Raw genomic sequence first — 18,390 nt, 5'->3', positions numbered from 1 at the left:
GGGAAAATTTGCGGTAATTCATTCATTTCTCATGCAGGGTGGCAATTTTTCATGAAATTGTAGAAATTTACGATCGATTTTGAAAAGGATCATCTGATGGTAGGTTACCGACTCCAACATTGAAGAAATTATAAAATGCAGTTCATATCATTCAGATGCATACGTATTGCTGTTGCGTGTACGTCCTCATCTCGAGGAGGGATCACGTAAGGAACGAAAGAGTGCGTGAGATCATCATAGAGTACATATGTAGAGTCGTAATGTAAGCGTAAGTAGGCATTTTCCAGGTCCCGAATTCCGAGACTCCTGTGTGACGCCGGGTCACTTTTTCGATACATAATCGATTGTTTGCGATACACGGGTACCCGGCCATCCGATGTAAACAAAGAAGATAGGAACCACCACGTATTCCATACCGCCATTTTGGATCGAACATGTATCGAAAAAGTGATCTGAACTCGGCGCGCACCGGGCTCGGAACTCGTCGAGCAGAACATGGCGCCAGCTCTCCTATTTACATTACGGCTCTATGTACTCTATGCAGAACTTGAGCGCCGATCAGAACATCGTGCATGATATTATAACTAAACAGCCTGTCCGGTGTGGCCATGCTCAACGAATGGCGGATGACAGATTGCCTAAAAAGGGTCTAGATTGGGTCCCTCCGAAAAGAAGACGTAAGGGACATCCAGCAAAATCGTGGATCGGTGGCATTGAAGATGAAATTATAAATATCGCAAAGCACGCCACGTCGGCGCCGCTGAATTTCGGGGTTCTTGTCTTCTCGGATGATGATGTTTCCTGTCTTAACTACCTATGTCATTCGAAGCATCGCATACTTCGATCCCGCGGGTACCCGTATCCAGTGGCGTGGCGTGAATGATCGATTATCGATATTTTCCCATCTGAAGCTATGTTAAAGAATCTATGATTAAGGTTTTCGTTGCGAACACCCTGTGCAGTGTACATAGATCCTCGTCCATAGGTTTACATGACAGATCAATCGATTTATCGCAACAAATATCTCTCCGTCTTTCAATCCCTCTATCGAATACCTACTACTATAATCGGTCGTCCAAAGCGTTGCTTACAAATCTTGAAATTTATTCTGTTCAGGATTTTGAATGGAGAACGCCGAAGCTAAAAATCTAACGGGAAGAGCACTCAGCACATTTGAAGACGACAATCCAGTGAATCCACCAATCGATAAAAGTGTGAAGGATCCCCCGGGAAACGTGTCCAGGATTTATTGCACGAGCCCTTCAATGCTGGCCGTGCCTGAAGCAAGCACCAGCTCGGAGTCTAGCGGTATGTCTGGCAACCCATCTTCCCACTCCGTAGAAAGTCGCCTTGAAGATTCCAACAATCCCCAACTTGCATCAATAGAAGAGACCAAAGAAACCTTCCTCTCGTCCATCTTCGATTGTCCCTCCGCTCTTCCCCCCAAAGTCGAATGCGAGGATGAAAAAGTTGATGCAAGTTGGACTAACCAGCTACATGCAAGTATTGACATTAAGAGTGAACCCACTCTCCAGCCAGACGAGTCAGAACTCAGGTTGGGAATATGGGGAGGAGAACACGATTTGGAGAATGATATTCGCGATTTTGTCCCCATAACTGCGCGAGTGAAGGAAGAGAACATGAGCACTCCCCTGCCCGACCAGTGTAATGAAAGTTGGATTGACCTGTTACATACGAATATTGAAATTAAGAGCGGACCCCCTGCCCAAACAAACGAATCGGAATCCAAGTTGGGAGAAGCAAAAAGAGAACTCGATTTGGACGTTAATTATCGAGATAGTGTCTCGATGACAGAGAGAGTAAAGATAGAAAACATCGAGACTCCCCATCCCGACGAATGTGATGAAAGTTTGGCTGACCAGTTACATACGGAAATCGAAATTGAGAGTGAGCCACCTCTCCAAATGGGTAAGTCTGAAGTTAGGTTGTGTAATGAAGACGGAGCGCTCGATTCGGAGGTTAATTTGTGTGCTTTCGTCCCGAAGATAACGTCAGTGAAAAGAGAGAGCATCGGCACTACCTATCTCGGACAGGCCGAAGAGAACGTAGGCAAGAGAACGAGAACCCTTGCAAACGATGAAAAAAGGAACGCTCGACACATACATGTAAATATGAGTACAGTATCCATGAGAGATTCGAAAAAAATGAATGCCAAACCATCCATATGCAATGTTTGCGCTGCATCTTTTACTACGAAAACCTCAATGGCGAGACATATTCAAATAAATACTGGCGAGAAACCATTCAATTGCAGTCATTGCTCCTCCTCTTCCAGTAGTAAAGACAATTTAAAGAAACACATGCGAACGCGCACTGGCGAGAAACCATTCAATTGCAGTCATTGCTCGGCCTCTTTTGCTATGAAATATAACTTGACAACACACATCCGGACGCATACTGGAGAGAAGCCATTCAGTTGCAGTTATTGCACGGCATGCTTTGCTCGCAAACAGTCTCTAACGGCACATGTTCGCACGCACACTGGTGAGAAACCATTCAGTTGCAGTCATTGCTCCTCCTCGTTCACCAGTAAAGATAATTTAAAGGAACACATGCGAACGCACACTGCCGAGAAACCATTCAGTTGCAGTCATTGCAAGGTATGCTTTGCTCAAAAGTCTGCTTTAACGAAACATGTTCGAACGCATACTGGTGAGAAACCATTCAGTTGCAGCCATTGCTCCTCCTCTTTCAGTACGAAACAAAATCTCAAGGTACATATGCGAACGCACACTGGCGAGAAACCATTCAGTTGCAGTCATTGCTCGGCCTCTTTTGCTATGAAAAGTAACTTGACAGCACACATCCGAACGCATACTGGCGAGAAACCATTCAGTTGCAGTCATTGCACGGCATGCTTTGCTCAGAAACGGTGTTTAACGGCTCATTTTCGCACGCATACTGGAGAGAAACCATTCAGTTGCAGTCAGTGCACGGCATGCTTTGCTCAGAAACAGGTTTTAACGGCACATGTTCGCACGCACACTGGTGAGAAACCATTCAGTTGCAGTCATTGCACGGCCTCTTTTGCTGAGAAAAGTAATTTGACAAAACACATCCGGACGCATACTGGAGAGAAACCATTCAGTTGCAGTCATTGCACGGCATGCTTTGCTCACAAACAGTCTCTAACGGCACATGTCTCCACGCATACTGGTGAGAAACTTTTCAGTTGTAGTCATTGTTCGGCGTCCTTCCGCGAGAATGTCACTTTAAAGAGACATTTGCGAATGCATACTGACGGAAAACTATAGTGATGCAGTCACTGCTCATCCTCTTTTCGGCAGAAAAGGCATTTGAAGGAGCATACTCCGATAAACCATGCATTTTCACTCAGTGCTCTGCCTTTTTGTCCAGAAAAAGCCGTTTAAATCAACGCATACGACACACGCCGGTGTGGGACCTTTTAATTGCAGGCTTCTCTCAGCTTGGTTCCCATAAATAGTTTCTCCAAGGGTACATATTCGATCGCACACCGGAGAAAAACGACACTCTGATCATTGACAATTTCAAGTTGAGACAATACAGATGACGTCATTTGTATTTGTGTCATTCAAGCAATGTTAATCTTAATTTGTTTCGGAGTTCATTTCCACACTCCCCATCCGTCCCATGACTTCGATTTCCTCGTAAAATTTTATAGAGGAAACACGTCGCGCAGTGCTCTAATTCCTCTCGTGGCTAGAGAACCAAGACTTATTGATTATGAAAGCTTGTTTCTAGTTTTGCTTTTTTCCGAAGTGACTTTCTCTTCATCATATTTTGTAAGAGAATATATTGGAGATATTTCCATTTGAATTTTCGAATATTTCTTTATGGGCGCTGTGTCATCCCCCGTTATTTTTTCAACTTAAATCTTCGTTCTTAAGCTCCGGAATATTACAGAAAGTCCGAAACTCGTATTATTCCTGTTTAACTGCTTTTGTAATCAGGATGAGATTTCTGCATCGTAATTTCAATATTTAGTCCTAATGTGCTGCCGAGCTAAGGAAAAATGGCGTAATCAAAAGAAATTACATCCAGTGGCGTGACGTGCCTAGCGATATATCGATTGATCTGCCACTTAAACCCTTGGAAAAGGATCGATAAACAGGGTGTTCGCAACGAACACCTTAATGACCGATTCTTTACCACAGTTTAAAACGGGGAGATACCGGTAATCGATCATTCACGCCTCGCCACTGAATACAGCCTTCGTGAAATGAGTCCTACCATGCATGTATTCTTGTCGATTTCAGGTCTTATATGAGAACTAACATAATTCACTTTGATCTAAATAGCCCAATGGGTCAGTTGTGTTGGTCACAGCATTGCGTTTTGATGCTTTATTCTAGCAGATCGATCAGCTAAAAATATTACGATCGGTCAAAACAGCAACTTTCTACGTTCAGTATCAACCGAGATATCGCCCTTTGAAATTCCGGGTTATTGGCGTCATCCACCGTGGTAGTGACACCCTCGGTTTCCCCCGTCTTGCTTTCATCGGTCAGGGAGACAAAAATCTGCACTGGTTATACTTAGAGTACCTGTATAGCGAGAGTATATGGAGATCGCTTCATGGAGGGCTTAGGGCCCAAAAGTGCAGCCACCCTTCTAACCAACTTCCAACGCACAAAATTTCACTGCCAGTCTGTAGACTCCAATTCTAACGGAGATGGCTAAGAAAGTACATAAATGAGCGTTCTTCCACAAAAATAAGTAAATTTATGCAAAAACTAAGTCAAATACGTGCTTTATAAACGATGGCTCGTAACAATTGTATTAATAAATCGATCTGGATAATTGAAATTCATAGGTTGGCTGCATTTCTGGGCCTTAACTTTATTCGCGGAGGCATCGGTGAAGGCCTGATGGATTTTCGGAGTTTCACATCCGTCTATACTCTCGCTATACGGGTACTCTAGTTACACTCAACATGAAACTAGAATGAAAGCAAGGTGGGAGAAACCAAGGGCGCCACTACCGGGGTGGATGGCGCCAGAAACCCGACTTTTCAATGGGCGATATTAGAGTACTTATATTAAGAGAGTATGGCCACTGGGTCCCATGGAGAGGCTTAGGACCCAAAAATGGCGGTGTTTTGTTTTGGTTTTTGAGGATGGGAGGGGGGTCATTGCCAACTTGTGACTGTTATCACCAACCGCACTTGCTGCCAACCTTACTACATCTAAGATCATTTTTCTCAAAAATTGCACACGATTAGCCTTAAAAATATGTAAAAAAGTCGCAATAGTGTATTTGGGTAAAGTCCTCGTTACGATAAGCAAAGACAACTACATTTTGAATCATTTTGCATTACATTAACTTTATGGCGTCCGCCATTTTTGGGTCCTAAGGGCTCCATTCAGCCTAAGATGGCTGAGCCAATCAGAGGTGGTAACTCCAGTGGCCATACTCTCTCAATATAGGTACTCTAGGCGATATCTCGGCTAGTATGAAACGTAGAAAGTTGCTGTTTGGGCAGATATTATTAAACTAATCCGCAAAAATCAAGCATGAAAACACGATTCTGTGACCAGCGCAACTGACTCATTTGAGAGGACTCCCTTAGAAATAGCCAGAAGCCTCCACTCCTATCTATTGCCCAGCCAAAAGAGGTGCATTGGATCGCATGTAGCGAAAAGGAACCAGCGCGATCACAGTGGGCGATATCTCGGCTAGTATTAAACGTAGAGAGTTGCTGTTTGGGCAGATATTATTAAACTAATCCGCAAAAATCAAGCATGAAAATACGATTCTGTGACCAGCGCAACTGACTCATTTGAGAGGACTCCCTTAGAAATAGCCAGAAGCCTCCACTCCTATCTATTGCCCAGCCAAAAGAGGTGCATTGGATCGCATTTAGCGAAAAGGAACCCGCGCGATCACAGTGTTGTAAGAATTTTGCTGCTTCATATTTATCTAAAAAAATCTCCCAGAGAAGCAAATAGTGTTGGCCTCTCACCGAAAAATTGTTATTTTTAAGGAAATTAAATATGTGTAAATTTCAATACTGAACATGTAATAGATGTTTTTAAAAGAAAAATAAGAGCTGCACGGTTTTGAAAACACTGTAATCGCGCTGGATCCTTCTTGCTAATTGCGATCCAATTCTCGAAAGGGACTAAATCTTACATATAAAATGAATGCCACTAAGGCCAGTTTTGTCAAAATGGACCACTAGACAAGGTACGAATTTAAGCAATCTGATACAGGTTTCTTAACCAGAATTTCACGTAAAACACGATTCACGCAACGAAAATTACTGAAACTAACTCCTAACGAGGATATTATCGTTTTTATTTCACATTGGTTACGAGGAAATTGAACTGCCCGCTCTCAAGAAACTCAAAGCTCTACGTGAGTCAAATCGCTCACTACAACAGTTTCAGAAAGCTTCTCAATCGAGCAATGTTCATTTTCCACCATGTGTTGTTCAAACTATAGGTAAGCAATTTGCTATAGCTGAGCCAAAGCGTCAAGATTAAGGTTGCCAGATTTTTATATCGCAGAGACTGTCATGATAACGTTTAGCGCGCGATGTGAATCACGTAGAGCATTGAGTTTTCATGAGCGGGTGGTTCGAATTCACGCATCAAGAACCATGAAATATCTTCGTAAGGAGTTGATTTCGGTAATTTTCGTTGTGCACATCGTGTTTCACGTGAAATTTTGGTCAAGAAACATTTATCAGTATGCTGAATTTTGTACATTGTCTAGTGGTCCATATTGTATCTTTGCCCTGCATTTGGGCGCTTCTGGGTACCAGATGCGCCCTTTCCAGCCGTTCGACTCCCCCGATGTAACATGTACTATACTACATACCGTTTTGCCTTATGGGTAATGACGCCATTCTGGTACACCCGGGAAAATTTGATTTTTTTCTGCATCTGGTATTCGTAAAAGTTTTCGGGAAATGTTTTGCTTTTAAGCATAACAATCTCGCACGGACGTATTACCTGGTTAAACTATTTTGGGGCTTCGTTATGCTTAAATGCCTCATATTCGAGGTTGTAGTTTCAGATTGATTCGAAAAAATCACGAACAGTCACGTGATCTCTTCATTTTAGTGACGTATTACTGTGCTATTTTGTGATTGGTTCATTTTCTCGGCGCAGCATCGTCAAGCGTCAGCTGTTTGCGGCTCTGGGTTGAAAGTTTAAGGTTATGTCAGAGAGAATAGAAAGTTAGAGGCCCGACTCGATGCTAGGTAATTGAAACAGATGCGCTCGCAGCGCGCTCGCTGGCAACGTACGCAACTACTATTTTCTATTGTTTTCCAGAGACTAGCGGCGGGTATGTTGCTGCCGGACCACCTTCACGTAGGCAATTTGTTATACATCGTCCGTCCGCAATACTCTCGCTTGGCCGTATGAAAACGTTCCTCGCATGCGCAGTGTTAAAGAAGCGCCCTCCAACGCTTTGGCGTTGGAACTGCTTGTTTTAGACTCCGTTCATTGAATAAATCACTCAGTTTTCTGGGTCTTTTAAGAAGTAGCTTTGTAACTGATACTTTGTTTCGAATGCGAAAAGATTAATGTAAATATACCCATTATTCGCCAGATCTCTAGTGAAAACCCATCTTTTCCCCGTCGTTTCTGTATTTTCACATCTTTCTGTACGAATGTGTGTTAATTTTGTACCTCTAATAAAGTTGTGGATAAAAAAGTTCGTTACAATTTATGACATGTCTCCGGCAATACAGCAATTTAGATTTTCCACTTATTCATCCGAGTCGAGAGGGAGCGGGAGCCTCTATGGTCCCGTATCCTGATACCAGGTTGAAGCCTTCCACAAATAGGATTGCTTTTAGCGTTGTTGATTTTTTCCCGAATCAATTAACTCGAAAGCGTCTATTGTGTTAAAAATATCGATTATTAGCAGAAAAATTAAGGCCAACAAACCCGTTTTGAAGAGAAGGGCTCTGAATAAAAAATCGATTTTTAGGATGAGTATTGTGCCGCTCATTTTCCTTCAATACTCGCCTTACTTAGAGTCCCTTTATACTGAGAGTCAAGACAACACCCCCTCATGGAGTCACGAACGGGAATAAAGATTACAGAAATTGAACTTTTTTCGTGATCTTCGATCGGTCCATTCTCAAATTCCTTTCTCCGTTCCCTCTCTCATTCCGTTTGTTCCTTTCCGAACTCGTAATTCCCTGGTCCATTCCAGATAATAATCTTTGCAATCTGTGAAAATGTAATCTTTATTCCCGTTTGTGACACTGTGAAGGCCTAAAATACGGGAACCAATCAGAAATGGATTCACATCGTCTTGACTCTCAGTATAAAGGGACTCTAGCCTTACTGAGCGTTGAGTTTCATTGTCCCTTAAATTCAGTGTTAGAAACTCACCTTGGAGTTTCAGGAGCCATATGGCGTATCAAGCTCAATTTTTAGGGGCCAAATTGACTTTTTGCCCCATGTACCACGGCGCATTTAGTGACAAGTTAGGCGCAAGATATTTTAGATACAGAACTAAGTAGTAGCTGCTACTTGGGGGAAATTTCGGAAAATCACCAAACAGGAAAACTATGATTTCTTTTTTTTTTAGGGGGAGGGGGGTCAATTTTTAGGGGCCACGCTGGCGTAGAGCCTTCATTTCTTAGGCGGCATGGCCGATTTCTTAGGCGCATTTGGCAAGTTGGCGCCTGTGAGTTTCGAACACTGCTTAAATCGGAGCAATTCTGATGACCTCCTTTAGTTTTGAAGAATATTGTAGGCTTGTGTTGCCTCCTTAATTATTCAGGAGTAAAATTTTCGTTCGTAAAAAACGAAAAATTTCGATTTGTAAGTAAAAAATCGATTCAGCTGCAGAATGGCGTGCAAAAAATCGATTCAATCAATTGATTATTTTGTGCAAAAAATCGATATCTTCAGAAAATCGAAGAAAAAATCAACAGCACTAATTGCACTAGGTACCAAAATCTCCCTTTTAATTATGAAACATAGTGTCTGACTTTCTTGGTTTAATAGTTCAAATGTTGCACTTAGCAAGTAACGTGCTCCCAAGTTGGGAGTCCCAACTCACGGCATTAAAAGGGGGAAAATTGAGGAATTTCGAGAAAATTGCATTAAATTGGGCCTGGTGATGAAATTGACTTTCATCAGCAAACTGTATTGACAAGCAGGCCCGCCACAAGGGGGGGGGGGGGATACTAGGTCCCTGGTACCGGGGCCCGTGTTACCCGTCAAAAACCACTACAAATTCACATGCAATCCTTGTTTCGTAAGAAAAAATGAAAAATTTACCCTAAAAATTTCGCCAAAGGTGAATAGATTTTCAGAAACATGCTGAGACACTCTAGAATTCTTCTTAAATTTTCAAAGAAGTATACTTCTTGGAAAATTTCTATCTATTTTCAAGATTTTCAGTACACAGGGATATTTTTAGTAACTGCGTTTCATTTTCTTCCGTTGTCAGATGCTAAAGAGTCTCCAGTCTGGGCAACCTCGACTTCAATGGCTCATAACTCAACTCCCTTGCCATAGACAAACGAAGGGGGAGTCCAGGGGGGCCTGGCCCTCTTAGAACTGAAAATAGTATCATATGCCCCCCCCCAAAAAAAAAGAAAAAAATTAAAAATTTTCCAGATGTCTTGAATGCTACAATTCGCAAGTATTTTGTGCTGAAAGTAGAAAAAAAACATAATTATTCCGCAGAAATTGATGGAAAAATTCTTTATGGAAGTTTAAAAATGCGTCCGATTAGTCGTATAAATTCTAAAATTTCTCGGGAGATGCCCCTCGGATCCCCCCTCCTCCGTGCTTGGGGCCCGGACCTTAAAACTGTTACCAGGGCCCTGGATGGGATGTGGCGGGCCTGCTGACAAAGCGCGTAATAGTTCATATGTCACCTCACCACTGCGAGATCACAAGATGTCATTTAAAGTTTAGGCGACATCGCCAAAATAGGTAATCATTTTGGCGCGTATACGTAGTATACCGCCTTTGCGATCGTTTCGACCCCCCACTCGATACAATAACCGAGTCCCTTAGTTCCTTACCGAAAAGTGACTACCGCGAACTTCTGAGATTTTCCAAAGCCTGTAAAAAGTTTATTTATCCGTCAATAATTATGATTTAAAGTTGTTTCTCATTCTGGGGCTCTCTAGTTTATGTGCAGTGAATACCAAGAGTCTACGTTACTTGGTTTTTTTAAAAAAAAGCCGAAGAGTACGACGCGCTGATTTAAAATATGCATATATAAGCAGAAACAAGCGAACTGATTCGAGGATGGCTGATCAGGTCGGCACTCGTTGAATGAGAATTTCACTTCTTCGTTTTGTTTAAAACGTTGCTTTGACAGATCTCCACAACCCTGTTAAGATTTTCAAAATTTGGTACCCCTTGCTCTGATAGCCGGGGCCAGCAGGATAGTGGTAAGTGCAATCTGTGATGAGCCTCGAGACTCATTAGACCATGTGCTAACCGTGGCCCATACAGAAATTCACTCCCCTATCAGGCCAAAACAGTGCACAGGCAGGCACAAAACCCAGGTAGTGTCCCGGTCCTGGCTCGGTTCGCCGCGTCGCTTCCCAGCTGAAGAACAAAAGGCGACCCTCGCGGTCCTCGTCACAGTCAGACCTAATTACTTTCACTCGATTACCCATTTCACCGTCACGCTGGGATCCATCAAATTTTCGAAAAAATTGTTTCGCGAGTACTTAGCAATTTTTTCCTTACTCTCCGGTCAAAGACGAATTGAAAGAGGTCTCATTCATAAAAATCGGCCGAATAGAAGAGAAGTTGCAGTATTCGAAATTCGAAGAAATCAACGAAACTTCTCCAAACAAAAAATAAAATGAAGGGGAAAAAAGAAATGTATAAATTACAATTAAATATAATTGACCTCAGAATTTGGCAAGCAATTCAACTATATAACGGAGAAAAAGTTGGGAGAAATTACAAAAAATTCGCCTCTTGCAAGAGGCTTCCTTGTAAGAATTTTGATCTGAAGGCAAGGATTGAATACCAGCGCAATACACCATACAATACATGGTGTGCCTGAACGAACATTTTTCTGTGTGCTAAAATCGAAAATTCTTTATATTTTTTAACTACAGTGTCTCTTGAGTCGTTTAAGCCAAAAAAAAATTCCGTCAAGATTCTGGAAAGTAAAGGCGCTTTAAAAGTGTTCTGGGGCTATGTATCCTAACTGTGTCCACACATGGTTTCTGTTCAGCATATCCACGTGTAAATATTTTTACACGTAGAATCTAATTTTCACGTCAGGGAGTCGACACATCTCGATTTATTCGATTTTATACGGAAAATTGTTGGTTTTTCGGGATTGAAATTATTATTTTTTCATGAAAAATAAATGCACCCAAAATGACTATAGCATATTGATTTTTATATATTTGCACTCACGAAATTGGTTGGTAAATTCAACGAGTGGGTGCATCGACTTGGTATATCGAGTTTCTGCAATTTTTTACGGCAAATCGGTAGATTTTCGGGATGTAGATTGCTCACTTTCAATTCATGAATGAATAAAGCATGGACATGGTTGAACTTCTTTGCATGGAAATACGCTTAAATTAACAAAATCAAGACATATCTAATGCAATTGCATCTATACCGAGTCAATTTCTTTTCAATAATATATCGGGATTTATAATAGGTACTGGTGATTTGGATATTTCAGCCCCAAAAATACCTTTAAATCGACTGTATCTTTCAGGAGTTCGACAGAATTTTTCCTTTCTTCGCTTAAATTATTCCGTAGCACTTTTCTTTAAGAATCTGATGAGATATTGCTGGGGGCAGATCAAAAAACTTAAACTCGTTCGAATGACTTTCTACATTCACAATACACGGTCTCGTCAAAGTGCGTCGTCGAAGAGTTGGATCGTATGAATTCTCTTGTTGTGCTACTTGCCTATTTTGAAATCTCTGTAAATGAAAACTAAAGGGTTTGATACGTGTGAGTTAATGACGCGCCTTATCAACACATTGTGTTGGAGTTCACTGCTTGTTTACCCTGGATTAGCTCAATATTGACCGAAAAAATCGAAAAATTCTCGCGAATGATGATTTGATATCAGTTACGAATGCTACCTCATCAATGGGATTGATGTATGATCCTGGAGTTGTAGACCATCCATCCTGTAACCTAGAGTACGTTCATAGACAGAGTCAATCTGGCCATTTCTGTGCCGGTTTTTCATTGGTCTCGTGAAAATTGGCTGACACGATGTTCTTACGGCCGTAATTAAACGAACAAGATTGATGTTATCAGCAAGCAAGTTTGAAATGATGCATCCTCCTGTGATAAAGGCGATTTAACAGTGATTTAACATTTTATGTGTTTTTTATGTGTTATTCGTATAGATATTGTAATTTAAATTGTTACTGCCGTGTAATTTAAATTTTTGTCAAATTTTAGCTCCTTATCTATGTTACGGTGAGCCGCCACCTTGTTTATTTATTTACGACCGTAAGAGCATCATGAAACCTAAAAACTCGTTGACCAATCAAAAAGCGGCACAGTTTTCCTGTAGTAAAAAGATACGAATGGCCATACTCTGTCTATAAAGGTACTCTACTGTAACCCATGTAATTTTTAGCGAGGGAAATGTTTCCGAGCTTAAGTAAGCTCGAAATAGCTTTTTTGACTGACAAAAAATATCTAAAAAGTTGTGGTGATGAGATTAACGTTTCTCATTGGCTTTCTCCTTATGACGTCATAAAACGTTGCAACATGGTTTCGACCATCGTTAATCTAATGTATCATGGCCGCTGTACGACCGGAATGTATACATATAAGCAATTGCAAGTGAATGGCAGAGGCGGATCCAGTAATTTGGCAACACCGGATTTCCTCCATTTAAACCTATGCTGAATGATCGATTCTTGCCGGGGCACCTGGCCTCTCCAAGAATCGATACATTTCCATAGGTTTAAATGGAGAAAAGGCAATGTCGCCAATTTGCAGGATCCGCCAATGAGTGAAAGGATCTTGGCGTCAATGATCCTTGTAACGTCACGAAATCTGTTAGCGCGATATTTTTCCGTCTGGAATGGAGTTTGAACTTTCGGCAGCTTTGGAAATCGTTTTCCCTCCCGAAATTTTATTTGCAAAAATTTAATTTTAATAAAATGCGCAACAGCCCCATTAAAAATAAACAATGTGATGATAGTATTTCAAACTACATATTTTAGATGAGAAACATACAACCTACGAAACAAGTTTACGAAGTTTAGGTATAGGCCAGGCACCAAGGGAATGAATATTGAATTAAATGCTGGAAAGCTGGAAATTTTTTTAAAAGACGTATTATGAGGTCCTTAAATAAGGGTTAATTTTGCACCATTCCTGAAGTGGAGCTTTAGCCGCCATCTTGGATTTTTAGGCCTAAAATCGCTATTTTTTCGGTTTTTGGCCTGTAAGTCAGTGAAAAAGTCATTTTTCCGTCAAAATACCTCAGTGCTAAAATCAAGCCTATAAAATTTTCTATTAAAAAGGTGGTATACGTTTTTTCCATACGACCCACCGTTTTCGAGTTATGATCGTCGCAAAGTTGGGCTTTTAAACTCAAAATCGACCAAAACCCGACTTCCAAGTTTCCAGTGCGCTACAACTTAACAAAAACCGAGGAAAGAGAGGAAAACTCATTCCGAAACTAAAATCTGTGATTTCTCAAAAATTAATCCCAAAATCCAAATGCGTGGGGGGGGGGGGGGGGGCGGCGGCACGGTGACCGAATCTGTGGGCCGCGCGCGCACTGTTTTTACACACCGTGTCGTATCGCGCTGTATTATCAGCTACTAAGTGTCGAATGGCAATCATTTTTATTGGTTTAGAGACTCCCGGTCTGATCCAAAGATTAATTGTCATAAAACTCGTGAAGTTGGTATGGCGCAAATGAGAGCGCTAGAGGGCACTTCTGGTGAAATCAAATTTAAAAGGAGCAACCGGGTGTTATGTACCTATTTCTGCAACAGACTGCAGCGTTAAATTAAATAATAAAGTGATACCCATTAATCCTACATTTCTTTTTCAAAGGATTTCTTTCCTTAAAAAATCATAGACAAAAAATTTGAGGATTATTTTCAATTCGAATTGATTCCTTTTCCATTAGCTCTTTTTGACGAATCCGGATTGCGGAAAATGTCCAACCTAGTGATTTATGACTTTCTTTTCAACTTGTGAAACTGCAGTCAAATTGAAAGGTTCTGTCCGTGTGATTGATGGAGGATTTATGGTTCACAAAATTGTCTGGCATCGGCAAGAAATATTCTCCCAAATACTTGATAAACATGTTGAGTATGTACAGAAAAATTATTCCTCTAACACGTCAGTAGTGTTTGTCGGATATCCGGAGGACAGCGCAGCAAAGAGGACCAAAACAGCGGAACGCTGTCGGAGATCAAAATCATTATTATCTCCAGAAATTATTTTTGAAGAGAACATGTCAGTGACTGTCACACTAAGTAAATTCCTCAAGAACGAGAAAAATAAAAGTCGACTGATAGCTTTACTAAGAGAGAGGTTTGAGAGTGCAGGTATTAAAACTAAACAAGCAAAGGAGGATGCTGACGTGCTCATTGTAAATCGAGTGCTCTGAAAATTCCCCATCAGTCATAATTGTAAGTGAAGACTCTGATCTCTTAGTTATCCTTACAGCTTCGAGCAACTCTAAGAAAAACATTTATTTTCTGAAGCCAGGTAAAGGTAAAGTTCCAAATAAAACTTACTCGCTGAACCAGAACCTAACTTTAGCAGATAATGTTTCATTTACACGCATTCACCGGTTGTGATACCACATCTGCAATTTTTAGGCAGGAAAACATAAGCTCTTCAAATTGTTACAAAAAGATGAGAGCTTAAAAGTAGCGGCTCAAATTTTCAAAGAACCAAATGCTTCATCAGAGGCAGTAGCTAGTGCAGGGGAAAAATTGTTTCTTTCCCTCTACGGTGCTCGAGGTGATGTATCATTGAATCAATTTAGGTACCATAGTGCTTCACACAAGCGATAAGCAAAAGTGCACCGAATTTAGCTTCCTTGCCCCCTTCTTCAGATTCAGCATGTTTGCATTCATTTAGAGTCTATTTACAAATGCAGATGTGGTATATGGTCACGAAATATCTCTATTACAGTAAGGGGTGGAGACATTGTAAAACTGGATTATTCCCGATTCCGATGCAGAAAGATCCGGCGCCTCAAGAGCTTTTAAAATTAATTTCATGCAAATGTGTGAAGGGCTGTCAAAATTCTTGTTCCTGCCGAAAAGCAGGCTTACACTGCTCTTTACTTTGCAAAAACTGCGAAGGTAGATCATGCTCAAACGTGGCCGATATCATCGAAGATGAGGATAGCATGGATGAGGAAGAAAAGTAAGGATCTCATGTGTAGATTGTCCGGCAAAGATGAACCTCTGCCAGGTGTTAAACATGATTTTTTTTTTTTGTATTTCAGTGAATTTTTAAATAAATGTTCAACTGTCAATTGGAGAAACTTACTATTCTTTTTTTCTTTGTAAGTGACTCCTTTTTTCTGCTAAATGGGTACGTCGCTTTATTTCTATGGCTTTCACAGCTGAAACTACGAACAATTTTGCAGCAACTAACAGAAAGGAACCAGGTGACTTAAGGGTACTTAAGTTGCAGGTTGAGTTCTGTAACGCTTCACCGAAGAAAAGCAAAGAATCATTTTGCAATTTCATTTCAATCACCAAAAAAGCTAACGAACTGTGCGCGTGAGCAGCGGCGCGCTACGGCACTGGGACATCTTGCCTCCCCCCCCCCCCACGCATTTGGATTTTGGGATTAATTTTTGAGAAATCACAGATTTTAGTTTCGGAATGAGTTTTCCTCTCTTTCCTCGGTTTTTGTTCAGTTGTAGCGCACTGGAAACTTGGAAGTCGGGTTTTGGTCGATTTTGAGTTTAAAAGCCCAACTTTGCGACGATCATAACTTGAAAACAGTGGGTCGTATGGAAAAAACGTACACCACCTTTTTAATAGAAAATTTTATAGGCTTGATTTTAGCACTGAGGTATTTTGACGGAAAAATGACTTTTTCACTGACTTACAGGCCAAAAACCGAAAAAATAGCGATTTTAGGCCTAAAAATCCAAGATGGCGGCTAAAGCTCCACTTCAGGAATGGTGCAAAATTAACCCTTATTTAAGGACCTCATAATACGTCTTTTAAAAAAATTTCCAGCTTTCCAGCATTTAATTCAATATTACCCCCCTATATGGAGCTGTGGTGCCTGGCCTAGTACGAAACACTAACGCGTTTGACCTATTGAGCTCTCAAATGCTGGAAAAGTCAAAACCCGTTATCAAAGGTCTAAGGAGGCTAAATTGATAATTTCATGTCGTTTTTGGTTCCATATGTCCATTTTGACGGTGCCCTTGATTTTCGGGATCGCCCGATTCCGTCCCGAAATTAAAACCAGATTCCGATTCCGTCCCGGAAAAATAATTTCTAAATACAAGCGGCAACATCGCAGCAATTTGAATGGTAGCATATCAGAAAGTAAACCCATCCAGATCTGTAAAGTTTCGTCGGTGTGCTGAAACAAGTTTTTAAAGATTCCAAAATTTTAATCAACTCTACGAATAAATCTGAGGCCACTCTGCAATCTAAAACTTTGAAAAGAATGAAGGCCATACAAGCGAGCATCACCAAACTCTTCGGTGATAGCAGTGAAGATTCTCTATTCAAATTTATTCGCTCTGTTTCCCATAAAAATACGCCTAACATGTTTCTGTAATATTTCCATTTTTATTTATTTATTTATTTTTTTACCGTTTGACGCATCGGGCTCTTTACACCCGATCAGTTTACACTTCTCAACATTTTTGCTCAGAAGCTGGTTCTCAACGTAATCGCATGGTGAGTTTCTTTTATCACTTCCTAATTCTTCTATTGTGCTACCATTTAAATTGCTGCGATGTTGCCGCTTGTATTTAGAAATTATTTTTCCGGGACGGAATCGGAATCTGGTTTTAATTTCGGGACGGAATCGGACTCGGGACGGAATCGGGCTACGCCCTTGATCTTTGGGAGTGCCGCACTGTGCGGCGTCCAGACGCCGTGGAAAGACGCGCCTAACGTTTCGTACCCTAACGAAATGAAAAACATGGCCTTGAATCTACCTCGGCTGCTACTAAATCGTCGTGAAATTTAAATTTTCGTATGAATCCGTGCAGTCGTTTGGGCTGCAGTCGAGTTCAAACCGAATCAATGCTCAGATTAAGGGGATGCCATTTTCCTCGAGTGGGGGTAGCCACATACCGTCACTCTCGATAATCACAGAAACAAGAATCATATCCGTGGGATTGGTAAAAGAAGATAGGTCCAGAAATCAGGATCAGTCCAATACATGCCTCAGAGGTCCGGGCTTAGAGTTTGAAGTCGTCGCATATATCGAAGGCTCATCCGATCGAATTTTTTAAAGATTAGCGGGACGTGTGCTTTTTGTTGGGAAAATTTGCGTTAATTCATTCATTTCTCATGCAGGGTGGCAATTTTTCATGAGATTGCAGACATTTACGATCGATTATGAAAAGGACCATCTGATGGTAGGTTACCGACTCCAACATTGAAGAAATTATAAAATGCAGTTCATATCATTCAGATGCATATGTATTGCTGTTGCGTGTACGTCCTCATCTCGAGGAGGGATCACGTAAGGAACGAAAGAGTGCGTGAGATCATCATAGAGTACCTATGTAGAGTCGTAATGTAAGCGTAAGTAGGCATTTTCCAGGTCCCGAATTCCGAGACTCCTGTGTGACGCCGGGTCGCTTTTTCGATACATAATCGATTGTTTGCGATATGCGGGTACCCGGCCATCCGATGTAAACAAAGAAGACAGGAATCACCACGTATTCCATACCGCCATTTTGGATCGAACATGTATCGAAAAAGTGACCCGAACTCGGCGCACACCGAGCTGGGAACTCGTCGAGCAGAACATGGCGCCAGCTCTCCTATTTACATTACGGCTCTATGTACTCTATGCAGATCTTGAGCGCCGATCAGAACATAGTGCATGATATTATAACTGAACAGCTTGTCCGGTTTTGCCATGCTCAACGAATGGCGGATGACAGTTTGCCTAAAAAGGGTCTAGATTGGGTCCCTCCGAAAAGAAGACGTAAGGGACGTCCAACAAAATCGTGGATCGGTAGCATTAAAGATGAAATTATAAATATCGCAAAGCACGCCACGCCGCTGAATTTCGGGGTTCTTGCCTTCTCGGATTATGATGTTTCCTGTCTTAACTACCTTTGTTATTCGAAACATCGCATACTTCGATCCCGCGGGTACCCGTATCCAGTGGCGTGGCGTGAATGATCGATTACCGATATTTTCCCATCTGAAGCTCTGTTAAAGAATCTATGATTAAGGTTTTCGTTGCGAACAC

The 18,390-nt window shown here is 41.3% G+C and overlaps 1 protein-coding gene across 1 annotated transcript in view; it reads left to right on the top strand.

Annotated features, from left to right (window-relative positions):
• Positions 1–1,180: 1,180 nt before the first annotated feature.
• The window catches only part of LOC109038167 (uncharacterized), a 26,336-nt gene continuing 9,126 nt past the window's right edge, over positions 1,181–18,390 (top strand). Inside the window, exon 1 of the mRNA XM_072304321.1 lies at positions 1,181–1,308. The gene's annotated coding sequence lies outside the window, so the exon portion shown is untranslated. The remainder of the gene's footprint in view (positions 1,309–18,390) is intronic.

Source organism: Bemisia tabaci, chromosome 9 (genome assembly GCF_918797505.1).
Source record: "Bemisia tabaci chromosome 9, PGI_BMITA_v3".
Classification (NCBI taxonomy): Eukaryota; Metazoa; Arthropoda; class Insecta; order Hemiptera; family Aleyrodidae; genus Bemisia; species Bemisia tabaci.
Note: the sequence above shows the minus strand (reverse complement) of the source record. Positions and strands in the feature narration are given on the sequence as shown.